The 5,240-nt window shown below is 34.1% G+C and overlaps 1 long non-coding RNA gene across 2 annotated transcripts; it reads right to left on the bottom strand.

The window, feature by feature from the left end:
* Window positions 1–2,867: 2,867 nt before the first annotated feature.
* LOC129525414 (uncharacterized) lies at window positions 2,868–3,882 on the bottom strand. 2 transcript variants are annotated; one of them, XR_008669712.2, is made up of 3 exons: window positions 3,787–3,882; window positions 3,533–3,676; window positions 2,868–3,248 (listed from the first exon to the last, which is right to left on the bottom strand). It is a non-coding gene; the product is annotated as an uncharacterized lncRNA (long non-coding RNA). The 2 variants fall into 2 exon arrangements; XR_008669714.2 differs by lacking the exon at window positions 2,868–3,248 and having other exon boundaries at window positions 3,497–3,676.
* Window positions 3,883–5,240: the final 1,358 nt, after the last annotated feature.

Below are 5,240 nucleotides of genomic sequence, written 5' to 3'. Positions count from 1 at the left end.
ATCTTTGAGATAACTTTCTAATTCACCCTCTAAGCTATTCACAAAATGTATAGCTAAAACATGTATACTAGGATTTGAGTTTTTCTCATTCATAAGACCTCTTGCATCTGTTGCATGATATCTTCCATTAATTTTAATAAGTATCAGCAAAGCAAAACATTTCTTCAAATCTTGCATTCATCTGGTTTTTCTCAACTCTAACTACAAAACTTAGGGTTTCTTATCTTTTCATTCACATGTGATACCTTTTATATATTTTTTTCTTCATTTGCATTTCTTCTTCTCATAAAAACTATCCTTGAGCTCGGTGCAGTGGCTCATGCCTCTAATCCTAACACTTTGAGAGGCCAAGGTGGGAGGATCACTTGAGCCCAGGAGTTTGAAATCAGCCTGGGTGGGCAACACGGAAAGAGCCCATCCTACAAAAAATTTAAAAAATTAGCCAGGCATCGTGGTATGCACCTGTGGTCCCAGTTACCATGAAGGCTGAGGTGGGAGGATTGCTTGAGCCCAGAAGGTCGAGGCTGCAGTGAGCTATGATCCCACCACTGCACTACAGCCTGGGTGACAGAGCGAGGCCCCATCTCAAAAAAAAAAAAAGAAAAGAAAAGAAATTCTTTGATATTTTCAGTAACAATATTGTAGTTTTCAGTTACAATTCTTTTAAGTTTTTCTCAAAAAATTCTCAATCGCTTATTTTCTCTTTTAGGAGATAAGCTGTTATTTTAACTCTGTCTTTATTATCTAAGGCACTTCTGAATCTGTTTCTTTTGTCTGCTTTTCACTGTCATCCAGGATGTCTTGTATTCTTTGTACCTGATTCCTTTCTTTGTACCCGACATTATATTTGCAAAATTGTTGTAGAAAATTATTTGAGAGCTACCACATCACCTTCCTTTAGAGAGGAATTAGGCTGCTTTTGTCAGGTACTTGGATGCACTAACAATCTGGGATCACTTCAATTCAATTCCAAAGATTAAAATGATTCATAGCTGAGCTGTAGTCCTTGAAAAGGTCTATGTATTCCTAGTTCTTTTTTTTCTTTTTCCAAAGGTGTAATTTTCAGCCCCTCACTAAAGGTAAAGGATGCTTAGCAGAACCACTGCTTTTGATGGGACCTAGACTCTAAACCCTATTACCCTAGTTCTGTGAGACTGTCAGTAGCAAAATTCAGCTGCCTGTCAACTGCCCCGGGATTATCAATAATCTAGGGGGAAAATAGCCCAAGTGCTAGAATTTGCCAATCTTGGTTTTGTTCTGTTCTTGAATCCTGGGCTGGTATTTCTTCATTAACACTCTGATGCCTTTTTAAATAGAAGGCTTTTGTTTGTATTGTTTAATCCAGTTTTTCAAGTTGTCCTCAGCAGAGGACTGTCTTTTATCCAGTGTTTTGTTATTTACAAATATTAGAAATAATACAAATATTACGATTACAATAATACTAATATTACAAAGAATATTTATGTTACTTATAAATATTATTTATGTTACTTATAAATATTATTTATGTTATTATTACTACCACTGTAATTCATGCATTAATCATCTACTGAACTAAGTCTCTAACTGGCTTTCAAGGCTTCTGGGCTCTATTATTACTCCCTTGCATCAAACCTGTCTCCACACTGCTCCCAGGGTGATATTCTAACACAAAAATCCAATAATGTCACTTAGATGTTTTAAATTATTTAAAAACTTCACTTCATACAGATAACATTATGTAGAAAAAATAAAGTGGATATGAACTTTATAGCAAAATAAACCTCATTTCGAATCCTCACTCTAACAACAGCTGCATGAGTTTGGACAAGCTACTTAAGTTCTAAGCTTCAATTGTCTAATCTCTAAAGCGAGCATGGTATTAACACCTAACATAAAAAAGTGTTTTGAAGATTAAGTAAGAAGTAAAGTACTAACTATGGAGAGTATTAAGAAGATAATTCTCTTCTTGTTATAGCATTGCAAGAGTTCAATAGACATTACAAGTTTTCTTTTCTCTGAACTACCTCTGACAGTGCAAACATTCCATAATTTTTCTTCCTCCCATTCCTTTCCACATATTATTTTATCCTTTAACTAGGAGAAAATCCAGAGGAAAAATAGAAATCAGTGTGGTTTCTCCCATATTCCACAGTAGTTAGAGGGCCAAACACTCTTTCCTACCGCAAAGAAGCTATTCAGAGGGCCTCTACCCATGACCACTTCTTTAGATTACAGATGGAGAATCGATCCACAGAAAATATGATAATACCTGAAATTTGCTTGACTTTTCTTCATGGGAATCCATATTCTACATGGTTAAATGGGATTAAGTAAATATAAGCTATTCTCCAACAAAAAAGTAGTGGTTACAATAAGACAGAGCAAGAATTAGAGTTTAGATCAAGAAAAAAATGTCTGAGGCCTCTATCAAGGGAGAAACATACTGAAGGCATTTTAACAAAAGAGGAAAAACTCAAAGTAGGATGCAAAAGATATACAAGGGAGACACAAATTAACTGTTTGAATTAATTTTAACTACTTTAGAAGGAATAAAATTGCCCTCTTAGTTCTGATAATTTTCTGTCGCCCTAGAGAAAAATAAAATATGATTTCCAAAATAGCAGAAAGAGCAACTCTCCTTCTAAAAACAGAAAAATAGAAATGATCAGCTGGCTGCCGATTGTATGTTGTTCAATTAAATTATATTATAAATGTATATATTTTCTATGTAACATATTTACAACCAAAAAAGGAACTATTAAAATTTACATCTAAAGTAATGTCATCTTTTAGAAAATTTTTATCAAATGCACAACTTCCTAAAGTGTCTACATGATTAGCATCATGTTAACTCTCTTTATTTTTTAGATTTTCGGGACCCCTTTGTTATCTGATTCTTCAAATGAGTCATGCTTCTTTACCCCATTTACAATCAGGGTATATTTGGAATTTAAATAACTGTAAAAATAAGAGAATAAGATATAAAGGACACATAAAGATATAAAGGTGACCTTTAAACTTAATTTTACCATATTGAAGTTGACAAAGTAGTTGATGATTTTTAAATGTGGCAATATAGCCTAAACATGTTAAATACAATTTTCCAAAAAGTGACTATTACAAATACATTAGATAGCCTAGGAAGAAAGCTGTAGTTGTTTGATGCTGTGAGTACCATACACTGACTGAGACGGATATGCACTTACTTGGCTAATGAGTTCACCTTCAAACTCTGAATGCTCAACTTGAAATAAATCACCAGGCAACTACATCAGCAGCCACAGAAAAGTAAAATGAATTAATAAATTACAAACCAAAAACATATTACACACTAACAAAATACCGTATTTCATCTTATCTAAAGATGCCATCAGTTATAAGATGCACTGTTATCTGATTTACCATCAACAATTTTTTTTTAAACACTGGCAATTCACATGGAACATACTATTGATTCCAAGATACATCCTGATGTGAGATATTAAATGTAAAAAAAAAATCATATCTTTGAAAATTAAAATGTAGCATTCTTTTATTTATTGGCTCTTACTCTTGCCTGTTGTAACAAAAGGAATTCTCATTCTCAATCCTAGAATGCCTGATATCTTCAAAATCCATTTAGGCACAAGCTGACTTTCCAAACGTAGACACACAATTCCACAGTGCCTTGGTCTTCATAGCAAAGTTGGGGGCACTGGGGATACAGTTAAAAAGCAGAAAAATAAACGTTAAAAAAATGTTTGACCTTTGGAAACCTGTGTGCCTGTGTGTGTGTGTGTGTGTGTGTGTGTGTGTTATACCTACTTAATTCTGGCAGTAAACTTTCATCTTCTCTGTGTTCCTATGGTAACTTTAACTCTTGTAAATTGTGCTGATTGCTAATGTCATTGAAGATCATTTTTCCTATCGTCTTTCCTTCTTCCCACTTCACACTCCATAGAGTATATATGTCTGATCCACATCTGAAAGGACTGAACTATCAATCCTCCAGAGAGAAAAAAGCGGTTACAAAGCTTCCAGCCACGCATTTTCCTGTAAAAATCAGAACAAAGGAGTGATCTCTTCTATTTCACTAAGTTCCAGTAATATCACATCAAGATTTAGAAGGGATCGCTCCACTGATTGCAGCCACCAAAACTGTGCTCTAGCAAAAACATATTACTGAACAAATACTATTTTCATACCCATTCACAACTCCTTTGCTCCCAGAAAAGACAAAATGTCCTATTAAAAGCTGTAAGATGTCTCTTTGAGTGCAGTAATTATCTAATCGCAAAGCATTTCTGAAGGACAAACTGTACATATTGTTCTTAGAAATAACTAAGACATAGCCACTTCCAGTAGTCAGTGGCAGAAATAGGTTTAGTAAATAAGAGGGGCTTACAGTGATTGCCTGGTTTTTGTGTTGGGCAGCCTATAGAGACTTTTCTTGAATCGACATCTTGGTGACCCTTTACAGAAGACTGAAAATCTATTTGTTTTACATCAAAGAATTTGAAGTCAGTGGTATAAGTCATGGAGATCATGTGGGGAAGTGAAGACTAGCCCAGACTTTACCTCAGGACTCACCACTCTCTAGACTGATAATGATATCAAAAAATACATCTTGAACTCTCAGCACAGACACTGCAAAGCACATTTCATTTCTGTAGCACCCATGGAGTCCAATGTATTCCTATGAAGATGTACACATCCAGATAGATTTGGATAAAATTTAGTAATATATTTTCCCTGGAGAAAAAAAAGAATATTCAAGAAAAATCTTCTCTCACAAATTCTAAAACCCAAATTATTAAATATATGATTTTATTTCTAAAACTTTAGTTCTTCTTATTCATTTTTTCTTTAAAGTGCCTTTTGAGTACCCAAAGGTCAATATTTTTTAATTTACTTTTAATTTAAAATTAATCAATCATATAGGTCTGCAGGGCAACACAACAGTAATTTCAGCATGAATAACAGTATTATACATATGTGACATATATTTTACTCCTAAATGATATTAATAATGATAAATTTTATATCACATTGATTTTTCACCTCTACACAGCAGAAACAGCATCATAGATCATGATTCTATTGTTGCTGCAGGGATTCGGCCTTGCAGAGTGGGCAAAAACTAGAACACACTGCAGGTGGGAAATTGTAAGGAAAAAGTTCTGCATATATTAAATATAATACGGAGCTCTTGACTCTGCTCAATTATATCTTGCTGGAAGTCAAAAAAGTTAGTACTCATGCCAAGTACTTAGACTGTG

The sequence above is a fragment of the Gorilla gorilla genome, chromosome 1, assembly GCF_029281585.2.
Source record: "Gorilla gorilla gorilla isolate KB3781 chromosome 1, NHGRI_mGorGor1-v2.1_pri, whole genome shotgun sequence".
Taxonomy (NCBI): Eukaryota; Metazoa; Chordata; class Mammalia; order Primates; family Hominidae; genus Gorilla; species Gorilla gorilla.
The sequence above is the reverse complement of the archived record's forward strand: the minus strand, read 5'-3'. Positions and strand labels throughout refer to the sequence as shown.